The 16,357-nt window shown below is 39.6% G+C and overlaps 1 pseudogene; it reads left to right on the top strand.

Annotated features, from left to right (window-relative positions):
• Window positions 1-12,713: 12,713 nt before the first annotated feature.
• On the top strand, window positions 12,714-12,831 carry LOC114482064 (uncharacterized; annotated as a pseudogene).
• The last annotated feature ends 3,526 nt before the right edge of the window (window positions 12,832-16,357 follow it).

Consider the following 16,357-nt stretch of genomic DNA (forward strand, 5'->3'; position numbering starts at 1 on the left):
ACCACCTACTTTAAGGTTGTCGTACATGAGAAAATGCCTTGCTCCGCCCATACGTTGCAAAAGGTCCGGTGAACACCCTTGATGAATATTCACTAATACAAATTTCACGGTCGACTAAGGGGGAAAATGAGCAAATAAAACACATTGCACTCAATGTGAGGTGTGGGTATTAAATGTTGAGGTGGGCACGCGCAGAAGAAAGTCATTTGGTGACACAGTGAGCATTACGAATGCCAGAAAAGTGGAAGAAGGAATGATCAGATACAGTATAAAAGCGGAGGCAAAAATACGTGTCTCTCTCCATAGGAGGAGTGTCTGTCAACTCAATTTATAAACTCCAGGTCTTTAAAACAAGTTCCACAACCTTGACACTCAAAATATCAGGATGCCCATCCTCAAGGCCCCGAGAGCTGGTGCCCAAACCGTACCACCCGAGGAACCGGGTGCAGATGCACCCTACAACAACACCCTCAGGGGGAGCATGCGCCAAAGTGTTGGACATCTCACCCAACCGCCCCACCATCCAGCACCCCAAGGGTTGGATGTAAATGTATGTAATAGAAGTAGAATGTATGTAGAAGTAGTAGAAACGGTAGGGCCAGCTGGATGTGAGGTGGTGTTTGTGGTGTCCATGGTGGTCTGGCGTCCTGTCCGGGGTGTACCCCTCACTTTGCAGCAGACAAACAGGAAAAAGGCCAGAAAATGAATGAATGAGCGTATTTATTTGAAGTGCGTGACTGTTGTACTGATGTGCAGTAAAATAAAGACATATTTACAGTTGCAAAAACAGTCGAAAAAGTATTGAAACTGACATTTCTGTGGGATTGGCTACTCAGGATTTTAAATAAGATGCTGCAGATTTTGTAATAAAATCTTACTTAATTGTTCAATTGTAAAAACATGTTTTGGTTAGAAAAAAGGAAAATAGGAACCTGATGATTCCCTGTAAAATGTTTCAGAAGTGGCAACTTGAATATGAAACAATGGCATAAATTAATAAATTACTTTGTTTATCAAACTGGTAGCCCTTCGGATTATTCTGTAACTTTGAAGTAGCTCACGGTTTCAGATGTTTTGGTGATCCCTGGTTTAAGGAGAAACTAAGGTAAGTCTAAGATGAACCAAAGGAGAGTTTCTAAAGAACAGGAGAACCTGGAGAAAGACTGCTGCATGCGCCAAACTATGTCTCCTTTATTCAAAGTGATCCCTTCTGTTTAATTCGGTGTCTCCATATGTGTGTGTGCTATTAGGGACTAATGAGATGAAGGCCCCCGGGGGACATGTGAATGAGGTCGGTCATATGTCTGTGGCTACTTGCTCCTGTCAGCTTGGGGGGGTGGAGGAAGGGAAATTTGGACAATATTTGGGCTGAAATGTGGACGTGGGGATGACGTTGATGCTCCCTCTGAAACGCCTGGAGCTGTAATAACGCTGCTGAGTGAACAATGACCTCGGATGCTGAGGAGCACTCCGTGATGATGAGTAGAGAATGATTTAGAGAGGGAGAATAACAAGGTTTGTGTGATAAAAAACAAATCCGTCAAAACTCACAGGTGAGTGGATTTAAAGATACAAAGGGATATTTTGTGTTGCCTGAAATTTTGATGAAATCCATCAGAGCTGAAATCCTGTTGGAGGTGAGGAGCTGAGGGTCCTTCTGAGGGCCGTGCGTTGGCATGATATGAAGAAGGAAAAGTTAATCCTGGCTCATCCACGCACCATTATTCCACTTCTGTGGTCTGACACGTGAATCTGGGCTAATACAGCACATGCTCTGCTCTGTAAAGAAAAACACAGTCAGATGGTTCTCTGCTGGGTCAAACCTGAAACAATGAGACAGAATAAGAGTCCTTTTGTTCATATCTAACAACCAGTCAGGCCTCCATTCAGTTTCTGAACCACTTACACCAAACTGGGTCGCTGTACCGACAAAGAACCCATAATGAGACAAGAAATCTTTCTCCATCTTGTACTGGGATATCCACAGTTGGCCCCAAACAAACCTGATGATCTCTGTTCAGTCTCTGTTAGACATTTAGCACACTTTTCTTTGATTTTATATGCCTTTGATGTTTTTAAGAAACTTATCTGGAGTAGGACAGGCAGTATATCAAGTTTTCTCTTCTGGCGATATATAAATTAAAATATCGCCTATATCCAGAGGTGGGTAGAGTTGCCAAATATGGTACTCGAGTAAAAGTACTGTTACATGTAAATGAAATTTACTCCAGTAGAAGTAGTCATCCCAAATACTTACTTGAGTAAGAGTGAAAAAGTACTCAAGAACTGAGTAACATCTTATTTATTCAAACACAATAGTTATCAGTTGTGACCAGACATTTGTAGGGGTCACATTAATGTTATTTTCATACCAAAGTTGGAAGCTCTGATTAAAAAAAATATGGCCGCACATAATAATGGAGGCAAATGTAAAAATGTAAAACTATAATCGTAAAAATGATACATGTTTAATTGTTTTTCACTGTTATCTTCCTAGAAAAGGATTCTCACTCTGTCTATGCTTATCCAAGGTGGAGTCCGAGCTGGCGTTCTATAAGCTGTGTTCAAGTACGTAGACTTTGTTAGTTTGAAGTCAGTGAAATGTGTATGGTTTCATTCTTACTTAAAGTGAACAGTATAGTATTACTTATGAACAAACCAGTTTTGCTTCAACACCAAACGTGCAAGTAGTGTTGTGTTCAAGACCACACTATCCGAGACCAGAATGCACCGAGACCAAGACAAGACCAAGACTTTCGGGAGCCGAGACCGAGTCAAGACCAAGACCGAGACCAAGACCAAGACCATAAACATTTTTTTTTCAATTTAAAAAAAATATATAAATAAATAAAATTATGGCAAGGTTCAACAGTTAAATAACATTCTCTCTTTAATTTTAGTTTATTTTAAATACATTTGACGGACAAAAAAGGTGCCTGCAAAAAATTAACTAAAATATTAAAACTACTACTGCTACTGATAAATTCACAATTATTCTACATATTTGAAAACAAGATTTTTATGTCAGCTGAATGTACAGCAAGTGTTTAAAAGCATTTCTGCCAAGAAATAATGATTCTCGATTCTGATTCTTTCAGTTGTTCAGGTTTAACAGGTCACAGAGTTCACAAGATAATTTTTTAGCTTGAAAAAGCCTTTACACAGGCCATTTTTATTAATTCACTTAGTTGATATAGTTTAATTTGGTTGCTGTAATGTAACTAGGATATTCAATTAAGAAAGGTTTCCAACTGTAACTGTAAAAGTGAAACTTTCTGAAATAAAACTACAAACAAGTTGTCATCAGTGTAAAAAACAAAGAGCTACAGGTAGATGTGAAACTAAATAAAACAAACCCTGGAACAGTCATGTGACAAATCAATCAATAGTTCTTGTTGAGAATTATTATTATTCTGGATACAGTGGAAACAGAAACTATAAAAAATAATTATATTGTGAACCTGTTTATATTGTGGGGAACATATTATATACATACATGTAATTGGAGTCTAAAGACACAAAAAAAAAACACCACTTTAAAAAGATAATAGACTAACATAAGACCTCTTTACAGTTATTTGACTCATTCTGTGCTAGTGCAACTCTGCGGCGATGACGCGCTGGTGACGACATAAACCAAGATGGCGGCGGCCCGGACTACAGCCGACATTATGTAATAAAGCCTTAAAAGACATGGATATAATGAAAAGAGTGGATGGACAGATGCATAAACATGCGGACTTTCACACGGACACACACGGACTTATTAAACACACACGGACCTCAGTAAACACGGTAAACGGAACAGGCTTCACCGCTCGGGGCACTAGGACCCAGAAGCAGAGTAAGTGCGTCCCCTATCCAGCCTTCACAGGCTGTAATATCATCAGTTTATCATTTTACCAGTTGTTAGAGCTACTGTCTTTACCAGGGAGATAATATTTATTACTGGTGATTGTTTTCTGGAGTTTTACTGGGATTTTTACCGGTGATTAGTTCATTTCTCCCTTGCGCTCCGTGGTCCAAACTGACACCGTAGCCACACATGTATGAGTGTGTCACACACGTCACTCAGTCACATTAAGGAAGGTTGTGGTCATTATACGGGGTGGACTAAATAATGAATAAAGGATTGTTTTATCCCGTTCTTCTCCGTGTTATTATCACATTATAAAAAAGTTTAAAAATAGCAGGAATTAGTGCTGGTCTCGAACGGTCTTGACAGAAAATCCCCAGTCCGGGCAGCCCGAGTCCGAGACAAGACCGAGTCAAAATGCTTCAGAGTCCGAGACGAGACCAAGACCTTTACAATTATTCTATATCTCAGTTAGTTTAAATTTAGCTGATGGCGAAAGACTGTTGACTGACTGAAGCTAGCGTTAGCTTGGGAAAAAAAACTTACCGTGACATTCTTTCGTAGATCAGAAGTAGAGTTCTTGTATGCAGAAATGTGAACTTGTTTCGTCTGGCAAAGACAGCAACGCATAACATAGCTGTTGTTCTTGCACGCCGTGAAAGAAAACATGGACTCTACGGGCTCTATTCTCCAAAAAGCAGTGCAACACAACACAAGACAGCCCAAAAAAATGACATCACCGCCTCCTTTCCTTCAGCCCACCTTCATTCACACAAACACGCTTTTCGCCTCCTCACACGCGGTGGGGGTGTCAGGAACCTGGAGAATACACTTAGGAGAGAAACGCGTAACTGCAGGCGCACAACTTTTGGCTGTCTAGAAATCATGAAACATGGAGTTTTCCCAACACTTCTAAATGTTATTGAAATCCGTGAAAATGATAAAGTTCACTTTTAATTTGAAACACCTTCATTGATAAACAATGTAACAGGTTGATTTGATCAGATTATTGTAGTGTGACTGAGTCACAGTTAAAATCTCTTTCCTTCATCATCATCATCATCATCATCATCATCATCATCATCATCATCTTCACTGTAAAGTGTAACTGAATTAGATGCTGGAGATATGAGGAAATAATTCGGCCGCAGAGCATCCAGTGTAGGAATTAAAAAAAAAATACTTCATGTCTATTAAAACATTCTTAAGTACAAGTTAAATTACTGATTTATAAATACGTATACTCAAAAACTTACATGTACCCATAAATGCAACTCAAATACAGTAACGTGAGCACTTGTAACTTTCAGTCTGGGTATGGACATCAATCAGAGAAACCTACTGTTTGTTCAGAAGATGTTTTCTTTCATTCTTTGTTATTGAAGTCAATCCTTTTATGATCAAAATGATGCACAATTATTTATTCAATTAAGTGGCTCTTAAAGCTCATATTTCTACATTACAAGCTATTAAACTCAAAGTAAAGTTGTCCGGGAGCGATTACTCTGTTTGATAAAAATGCACTTTCATGGTGAGATATGTCTAAGTCCAGGTTTTATTAAAAAGTACCACAGGAAGCAGGATGGGATTAGGTGCATATTGTTACAGCCTCTGTGTCTTTAATCCTCTTGCCGAGTATCCCATCATAAAGCGCAGATAACAGATTTATCTGGGATAATGTCCATGTCGTTACATAGTCTCTTTTCCATTTGGAGGCCAATGGGAGTAATAATCCATCTCTTTTTACAACAAGGATGTTTAACAATGCCAGCAGATGTGCCTGGAAGCCTGAAAAAATGAGGACAGGCTTTCCAGCTGGAAGTTCTAATCTCTCCCCGATCCGTCCGTGCTATGCAGCAGTTCATACGTCTGAGAGCGGGACATTGACCTGTTGTCCCCAACAGTCAGACTCTGACTCTGAGGCTGTAGAGAATGCATTTGATGTGTGTGCTCAGCAGCGATGAACCGTAATGCATTAGAAGTAACCTGTTACTGTAATCTGATTACTTTTCCCAAGTAACAAGTAAAGTAAGGGATTATATTTGAAGAAACAGTAATTATATTACAGTTATTTTCCTGCAAGCAGGCTGCGTTACTAAACTGACTGTTTATCTCACATTTATAGCGATTTTTGGCCCATTTTGAGCAGATTTTTCACTCGTACGTCTGTTTTTGGGATCAGTTCGAGTCTCGGCTAAATCACGTGTAGTATACATGGTGTAGTATACATGGTGTAGTATACATGGGGTCACGAGAAGAGATTAACACCTCACGACCAGCTATGGTCGTAAGAAAATCAAACCTGTTTGAACTCCTGGTCACTCCTCATGACAGTATCGCAGATCAAGCAGCGCCATGGATGGGCTTACCTCAAGCTCTCACACTGCGCATGCGCAAACACCTTATGACTGCTGTAGAATTGACGGGTGGTACTGCCCACATCTGTCAAGCCAGTTCCTGGTCCATCACATCGCCACTTTTCTTTTTTAAAGCTCTTTTTGCTGAGATTCGTGAGTGTCTATCCACTTGTGGATTCTTCTTCTTCTCCTGTTTTAATGGCGACGCTTCAGAGTTCTTCTTCTAATTTGTACTTTGCATTTCCGGAAACAAGACCCAGACGTGTCGTGTATGGACGTACAGTTTGAGCAGTCAGGTTGTGTCAGAGTGTCGGTCCGTATAGTGTGAGAACATGAATCGTGAGACTATGAGTACAACGATTGAAAAAATCATGCAGTGTATCCCCACCTTGAAAATGACGTAAGCGGTGCGAGATCATTGGTAACCAACACACACTAAAATGAAGCGCGAGAGAGAGCATGTCCAAATATCTTGAAAGTACCAACATTACTTTGAGTTTGACTCCGTAAAAGACGACAACAACATGAGCGTCCGCTGTGCACTCTGCGGGGGAAGAAAACTTGTATCTACATAGAAGAATTCCACATCAAATCTGAATAAGCACCTAGCAAGCCGGCACAGGAATGTAAAAGTCATTGAGAAATCCCCAGATCAACATCCACCTCCACCCAGCCAAACTCCAAGAGCTCATCTCCAGCTAAACGGGTGAAAATAGATTTAAGAGCAACAGTAGTTAATGCTGCTGAACTGAAGAAGCTTGTTGCTGGATATATTGTTGAGGACGTGTTGCTAATTTCCACCATAGACTCCGAATCATTACGACGGATCATAGAAAAAATAATGGCCAAAAAAGGCGTCAAGCTGCCACAGAGAAAATCAGAAATATAAGTTGATAGAAGAAAGAGTTGTTTTATTTTATTAAAATTTGGTGGAATGTGCAATAAATAAGTTTAAATGTTCAACAATTTGTTGCATTTAATTTAGAGTCAGTTTCATTTGATTCAATTTTTATTTGTGGAACATGCCAAAATAATAGAATTAGGCTGAAAGGTCTACTGTTTTTGTGCATCACATTTTTGAAAAGTACCTTATTTATATAAAGTAATTAAAATGCCAAGTTACTTTTGAAAATAAGTAATCAGTAAAGTAATGGGATTACTTCCTTGGAGGAGTAATCATTAATCACTAACTAATTACTATTTCCAAGTACCTTGACCATCACTGGCGCTCATGCATGTGCGTACATTTATCTTCAGATGATTCTGCAGCAGTAAAAGTGCACGAAAAACATACAACATCCAATCCAATGAGTCAATACACAAAGGCTTCATGACCCATGGAGGCTTTTGGTAATTACTATTTATTTTTATTCCTTTAACATGAAGTCACTGCAGAACCGACTCCTGTAGCAACTGTAAACACTGGAGAAAAAAGTACTTCATCCCTTTCAAGTGTGTTAATCTCATAAGTTAAAGGGGTTAGAGGGTGTGGCTATGTGATTAACCTGATTCTGCAACACTGCCTAAGGTTGCTGTGATGCTGATGGTAGCATTGGCACCTGCAGGCATTAGAGCAGATTAGGGTTACCTTAGCAAACCCATTAACCAAAAGACTTTTCTTAAGCTCTCAGAGATGAATTATAAATCTCTACAGCTGAGAAACAGCTAAACAGGTCAGACTAATAATGATTCACACCTTGTGGGAACATGCACTAACTTTTCTTGGTTCATTTTGTGTCAGGAACAGATCAATTTACACTTTGCGCAGAAAAGAATAATGAAGCCAGTGTCTGATGCACTGACCACCCAACACAACGTGTCGTAAAAATCTGAGCTTTGCATGCACTGGCCTTGTGGAAATCCACTTTGGCTAGGTTCAGACTGCAAGCCTTAATATTCAATTCTGATTTTTTTTGCTCAGATCTAATTTTTTTTTTGGCAGTTGACGTTAGCATTTAAAATGTGACCTGTATCAGATTCCAGTGTGAACTATATGCAACTCCTATGTGCAAAAGAACAATTGAAATGATGTCTTTCATGCTTTGCTTGTATGGTGGTGTCACCCCATATACTAATTAGTACTGTATATGGGCAGAATGATGATGTGTGTTGGTATAAAGTGATGTCATCATATCAAACGTGCACTAAAACCACTTTGGCCGTTCACACTGAGATTGCATTTTGTGCCCGTATTTACAAAGCGTCTCAGAGTCTCTCAGAGAGCTTCTAATTTAAGCCCTATTCGCACGGGATTAGTTTGACCTAGGGACCACATGTAATAAATAAATGACCCCCCAAAGTCTGCTTTTTACAGTATGTGGTGCATTTGCACGGGATAACTGAAGCCTGAGATTTTGCTGAAATTTACAGACATCTGAAAATGTGAAACTTCGCAGACTTTTGACCACAGCACGGTGCTGTGTTACTGCTAGCGTTAGCCAGCTGTATTAAATAGAAGGCTACAAAAGATTCTTTTTGTTACCGTACATTACGGGCCAATAAGGTTTTACTGGCCCGGGACCCAAAAGGTTTTCTAAACACTCCATTGCAGCCTCCTAACGAATAGGGCTTTAGCTTAAACATTTCTAGCAAAGATTCTTAGATTAAAAGTGATTCAGAAAGTTTCTGAGAGTGATTTTACTCTTAATGAGGAGGTGTGGTTTAAAAAAAGTGCACACACACACAGGAGCTCTCCAGGAGCAGGCTACAGAACCCTTTTTTTTTTATTACGCTGTATTTATTTTATTTATCTGCCGATGAAACTGTGCAAAATTTCCCTTGTGGGACTGATAAAGGTTATCTTTATCTCATCTTATCTTTAAAGCAACAATAAAACAAATACATGTGAGAAAAGCTGTAATGAAGAATTGTGTCCTCTTTTTTTTATTCACCTTTGGTTTTAAACTTGGGTTTATTTTAAGGAGATCAGTAACAAATATATTTACAAAATGTTCTTTTCTTTTAACTCTTTAGCAGAACTTATAAGCTCTAATTTTCATCTAATTGGTGTTAAATGCTGAGTGCAACATCAGGGTTAGGGTAAATTATAATTGTAATTGTGTAAAAATACATTACTGTTGTAATCATAATTGAATTGTAATTGAGTTAAACACTGTCATTTACATTTTAATTAAATGCAAACCTGGGGAACCATGATACAGTTCTATGGCTTATACATACATAGTTAATAATCAATAATATAAATATGTTTCATATCAACTTTTCCCACTACCTGTCAGTTCTCTTAAGGATCATTTTACCATTTAAACATTGAAAATTGAAAAATTGAAAAAAAAAAGGCTCAAGCGACCATACCAAAATTAATAATTCCAATATTTTCATGGATACAGAAGCCTAACAAGGTAACCAAGCGATCATCCAACAAATTGGATGAAAACTGACCCGTTGTCATCAGAGAATAATTGTGATTCATGTTCATTGAACTTTACAAATTGAGAACGTAATTGTACGTACTTTCAGGGGAAATTAATAATTGTCATTTCAATTGTACAAGGAAAAAATGCCGATCACTATAATCATAAATGAGTTGTAACATAGGCCATTTAAAAAGATAATTGTAATTGGAAAATGGAATTGACCCCAACCCTGTTAAACATGCCTAAATTTAAAGTGCATTAACCTTAAAATAATAAGTATGAGCTAATCTTAACAGGTTGTGATGAGTTTTCAGGACCTCGTGTGTCTATCCTGGGCTCTCCTCCATATTCCCACTGCTAATTCTATGGGAGAGAGATTAAAGGAGTAATTCCTTGTATAGGTTTGAAAAGCATGTAGAAACAAGCAGGCCTAAGTGAAACGGTCCTGTGGATCAGTGAACCATGACCTGTGTGTGTGATACCTGCACAGAAACCTCATCAGTGCACTAACACACACACACACACACACGCACACACACACACACACACAAAACAAAACCTCCCTAAAGCAGCATATATCCAGTTTATCTCCTCGTGCTAAGCTCTGATCTGAGCTGGCACGTACTCTGATCTTCCCTCTCCCCATGGCACACACACACACACACAGACGCACACACCCACGCTGCTTTATGTGTGTCGACCAATGCCAGGATTCTGGGAAACATGAGGTGCAGGGCTCTGATCTGGGCGTGGCTCTGGTGGCCCTGCAGGCTTCTAAGTCTGGAATCTTGGCGGGATGTCAACGTTCTGAAGAACAACTAAACACCTGAATACAACATCACTGAATGATGGCAGGAATAGTTAAATGTGAGGTGACCACCTCCCCAAACCAGTCATTTCAGTGCCAGCAGATATAGTTCTCTGTGAAAACATTTTTAAACTAAATACTTTGACTTCCAGTAGAGTGGGTAGTCTAACAACCTTAGGGTTTGGGGTTCGAATTCAGCTCTATCCAAGTCATTGTCGTTGTGTCCGTATGAATTGTGCATGAATGTTGGTGGTGGTCAGAGGGGCCGTAGGCAGCTGGGGCTACAATGTAGCTTACCACCACAGGTATGACTGATATCAATGACAAGTGTGAATGAATAATGATTTCTGTACGCTCTTTCAGTCTCCTCGAAAAAAACGCTATAGAAATTCAAGCCATTATTATTATGCAGATATGCTTAAAAAAATCAGTCATGTTTAGTAGGTCCCATATTGTACCACAGGTTAGTGTAGCTAGACTTGGAGATATGGGTGGGTGGGTGGATGTGTATCTCGCGCAGAGTCTGAATGTTCAAACAACACATTCTTATCTCCGAGATCTCTCAAATCCCCAAAACATGCAAGCTAGTTTTATTCTGTCAGGATCACTTTAGTCAAATTGTTTATTAGCATGCAGTTTAGATATGGCGGTAAGGTTCCCTTCTGGGACCTCTCTGCTCTTTCCTGCGTGGAAACCCCAAAGCAAAAGGAGCTCCCCCTCGCTCTTCCATTAACTACATGGAGAGGCATGAGCAGAGAGAGCGGTTAGCAGGACCCAGTCAAACAGAAGCACAGACGTTAGGTGCCAACAGGAGACACTGTTTAATTAGACAGAAGAGGAGGAGCTGGGGTGGGGGTGGGTTGCGAGGCATTGCGGAAGAAGCGAGTGGAAGTAGGCGTGTTGCAGTAGTTTAAATTCACCGCCGTGACTAAACTCTAACCAGTGGAAAGTATGGAACATGATCAACTGGATGATTAACTGAATTAGGGGATGGATGCTGTCAGTTGTTAACAGCTACTGTCAGCTGATGGGGCTGGGCTAGCTTGACTTCCATGCCATCCTGAACTAACGCAATGCTAAATTTGTCCTAATGGTTGGTCTATTGGTTTATTGATAAAAGGGACCATATAAAGTCATGAACATGAAATTAAACAAGTACATTTTAATCTATAGCCTGTTTGCAGGTTGATGTAAAAGTCTAAGGACATAGAAATATTCCAAATATTAATATATAATATAAAATATATGTAACTTGCAAGAACAAAATATCTATCTATTGCAGTTAAACCAACAACTTCAAATATAGTGTTTCTAATTCACAAAATCGTTGATGTCCAAGGTAAGGTGCTATTGTGAATTGTAAATAATGGTTACAATCTTGCTCTTTTTGCATCTCATTTCCTCTTTAGTAAATGATGATAGTGTTGTTAGATCCCGTATGTGAGCTGCTATTGTAGTCCAAGTTTGACTTGCTAACAAATGCACAAACACATTTCTAAAAGTCAGCTCTGGAGCCTGTTCTTGGTGTTCTATTACATTACATAGACTGACTATTAGATCACATTAGCAGGATATGGTTGTAGCTTGAGGATGCTGAAGTATGAGTAGACGTGCTAACTCTGAGTGAAGCTTGGATCTTAATCCTATGACCTCATGCCCGTCATAACTAGAAAATATCCCAAACAAAGGAGTTCAAATGCTGTCTGTCATACAACTTGTTCAGAGACATTTGCTGACCAACGCAACCAGGCTTCATTAGTTTGACATTGTCTCGCACCTACAAGGCTCCAATGTGCGGTGACCTATGGCTGTAATGTAGACATGGTTAATTATACCATTACTAATTAGACTGTCACTGATGACGCAGAGTAAATGATTGGCATTTGAATCTTTGTGAAAATGGACAGAACAGATTAGAAATGTATGTGATGGAATGGCGCCATGTCCGGGGTGTACCCCCGCCTAGCCCAATGACTAGGGATGTCCCCATACAACCTTTTCACTTCCGATACGATATCAATTTTGCAGCCTTGAGTATTGGCCAAAGCCGATATCGATCCCATACGATATCATACATACTTTTATTACTTAATTTGTAGTGTGGAATGTTAGGAAAGGCTCGATTATTAAAAAAAAAAACAAAAAAAACAGACCCATTTGTTATAAATTAATGGATAACATATAATTAACCTTTAAGAATAGAAATATTCTATGTTTGAATGAAATAAATCAAAAAATAAAATTGAAGATATTAAAAAAATAAAATCTTATCAGATCAGAATCCACGTTGCTTGAGGTCGAGTGTAAAGTTTCCAGTCAGTGACCATACCAGCCTGTCATTGCCCGATCCCGTTAGATCTTGGAAGCTAAGCAGGTCTGGGCCTGGTTAGTAGTTGGATGGGAGACCACTGAGAATCCCAGATGCCACAGTGGGGTGGCAGTCGCTGCAGTGGTATCTGTCATTGTGTCCTTCACCTACATTGCCTAGTATGAACGTAGTGTGTGAGTGAGTGTTGGTGGTGGTCGGAGGCTCCGATGGCGCACTATGGCAGCCTCGCTTCCATCAGTCTGCCCCAGGGCAGCTGTGGCTACAACAGTAGTTTGCCATGCCATCTATGATAAAGCGCTATATAAAATTGATGCATTATTATTATTATTATCATGTCATGTGCTGGTGTTGATCCACTGTGTTTCCTTAGGTCCAAGGTCAACGCAGCCGTCTACCAGGAAGTTTTAGTGCACTTCATGCTTCCTGCTGCTGACCAACTTTATGGAGATGCAGATTTCATTTTCCAACAGGACTTGACACCTGTACCCAGTGCCAAAGCTACCAGTACCTGGTTTAAGATCCATGGTATCCCTGTTCTTGATTGGCCAGCAAACTCACCTGACCTTAATGCCATAGAAAATCTATGGGGTATTGTGAAGAGTAAGATGTGAGACCCCAGACCCAACACTGCAGAAGAGCTGAAGGCCACTATCAGAGCAACCTGGGCTCTCATAGCACCTGAGCAGTACCACAGACTGATCCACTCCATGCCACGCCGCATTGCTGCAGTAATTCAGGCAAAAGGAGCCTCGACTAAGTATCGAGTGCTGTACATGCTCATACTTTTCACGTTTATACTTTTCAGTTGGCCAACATTTCTAGAAATCTTTATTTTTTGTTTTGTTTTTAAGCTAATTTTCTAATTTTCTGAGATACTGAATTTGGGATTTTCATTAGTTGTCAGTTATAATTATCAACAATAAAAGAAATAAACATTTGAAATATATCAGTTTGTGTGTAATGATTGTATACATTATACAAGTTTCACTTTTTGAATGGAAGTACTGAAAAAAAACAACTTTTTTATGATATTCTAATTTTAGGACCAGCACCTGTATACTATATCGGAGATTTTAGATGCAGTCCGATAAAAACCGATACTCGTTTTCTGGCTGATATCGGACCGATATCGGATCGGGACGCCCCCACCTACCAATGACAGCTGGAGATAAACACCAGCAGACCCCCGTTACCCTGAAAAGAAGCAAGCAGGTTGGAAAATGGATCAATTGATGGACTAGAAAAGTAATGTAAATGCATTTAAAACCAACCTCCTCTTTTTCACACAGCAGTGCATTAATCATTGTTGGATAATAAAGCACTGACCTCAGGGTCGTCATTTTGGAGCTGACCACTTCATCACAGAACAATCTGAAGGCGCTGCTGCAGACAAAGGCCCGCCTTGTGATCAATGGAGGAAGAATAAAACTAACAGGAAATGTTTATCTAATGCTCTTCATCACTGTGGGGTGTCAGTCTCCTCCTCTTCCTCCATGTTTTTCATGTCAAGGTGAAGAATCAGATACAACAACAACAGTGGAAATATGTGTTATTGAGCTGGGCGATCAACCTTACAATGATGTTTTTACTCATCACATTGTTAATGTGCACGTGTGTCTGACATTCAGCGTGTTTTACTTTTAGAGGAATTAATCTGCAGCCTGACGGAAACTGATCAATAAAGTGGTAATGAGTCAAATTATAGCAGGATGACAACAGAGCTCCACTGTTAGACCTGTTCTCCTCTGCACTGATGACATCACACACAACATTTCCTACTGTCATCAGACGTTGCTGAATGAATAATAAACACACGTTAGAGAGGATCATTAAATCCCACAGTTTGGGCTGGATTTAAGAAAACTGAGGAGACTCATGGAGTCACTGCAGGACAATGCAGTGGTTTTATGACATGGGTCACATCTGCTGTGGGATAATGACAGGGGTAAGCCAAACGGAACAGGAGCTAAGTGTGTACTTTGTGTGTGTGTGTGTGTGTAGCCGTGCACACACTCATGCATGTGCGTGGATGAGAGGGGAACTAATGGGTCTCCTATGAGCTATTAGCCGTACCTTTAGCTTCCTACTCTGCAATAATAAAAGCCAAGGTCCAAACAGAGACTGCATTACAGTACACTTTAACACACACCATGTAGCCGCAGACAATGATGGGATGTATGGCTGCGTTTTGTGTTAAATACAACAATAAGGAACTTCCTCTGCAAGAGGATTATTGACTAAAAACAAAGGATTTTCATCCCAAGTAATCAACGACAGTTCATTAAATCCACTGATTATTTATTAATTTACAATTTTTATATACATTTTTCTATTATTAATTCATAAGTTTTCTATTTATTCCATTTCTATAATTTTAAAAGTTCTTCTATGCCTTGAAGCTGCTATAGTTTCTGAGAGAACGTCTTGATGTTCTGCCCACAACAGCTCTACTTCCTCCCCTGCCTCTGCCAATCTACCAGAAGCAACGCCTCTACATTTGTGCACGCCTTACAAAACATAACAAAGTCGCATAACTTCAATAACTACACATTTAGTGTTAGAGTACCATAACTTTTGATTAAAACATGTTTATTACCTGTCCACGAGAAATGTCACCGAATTCTGGTCCGTTCGAAATGCTTTTAAAAGCAGCAAAAGTCCCTCCACCTTTGAAAAGCGGCGCCGAGATAAATTATGTTGCGGTCACAAAGACGTTTATCCACAAGTTTTGTACCCGGACTTTTCTTTTGTTTTTTAGTAAAAGCTTTATACGTTGGCAATCGTAGAATGGATAACTGGAGTTTGGGAGTGCTCCTCCATGACCCTATGGTGCTCAGTGATACTTGTTTGAGACGCACTGCCTCGTTTCCGTGCACAGTTTACGCAAAACGCGCACTCACTTTGATTGACAGACCTCGCTCCAGGAAGTCGAGTCGGCAATCGTTTCCATTTGTATAGGGGTCTATAGGACGAAGGCTGGACTTATGTACATTAATTTATATGGATGACCACCGGCAGTAGACCATATAAAAGACTAGATAGGTATTTGTTCGCATTTCAAAAGAATCATACATAAACATAGATTTCTCAGAAACTCTGGATATCAGCTTTAACAGTGTGGTTGCAACATTTGTAAGTACTGTATATACTGTATATGTATGAAAGATTTCCATTGAATTGGGAAAACAAAGATGAGACTGGTGTCCATATACAAGCACATGCCCTGTAAAGTCAATGATGTAGATGAGACAAAAGAAAGAAGTGAAGCTTTAACAGAGTGGGCTTTGAATGGTATTTACTGGAACACTGAGCAAGAGCTTCAGAAAGAATCAATGACTCGTGAATTGTTATTATTGTGGAGTTATTGAATCAAAAAATGCTTGGCTTGGTTAAGCCACGCCCTTCCTCCACACGTACAGACAATACTAAAATGAGCAGAATCCTCCCATGATGTTCACACTAAGGGGAAAAAAAGAGCTTCACAAATAAAGCATTTGATCGTTTTCATCATTACAGAATGAGAATAAGTTTTTACTAAGAGCCCAATCACAGCTTTTGAACTGTTTAGCTTCTATGTCAGCTCAGCAATGCAAACAGAAATCATGAACTCTGTAACAAGTTGCTTGGATT

This window comes from Gouania willdenowi, chromosome 19, assembly GCF_900634775.1.
Source record: "Gouania willdenowi chromosome 19, fGouWil2.1, whole genome shotgun sequence".
NCBI lineage: Eukaryota > Metazoa > Chordata > Actinopteri > Blenniiformes > Gobiesocidae > Gouania > Gouania willdenowi.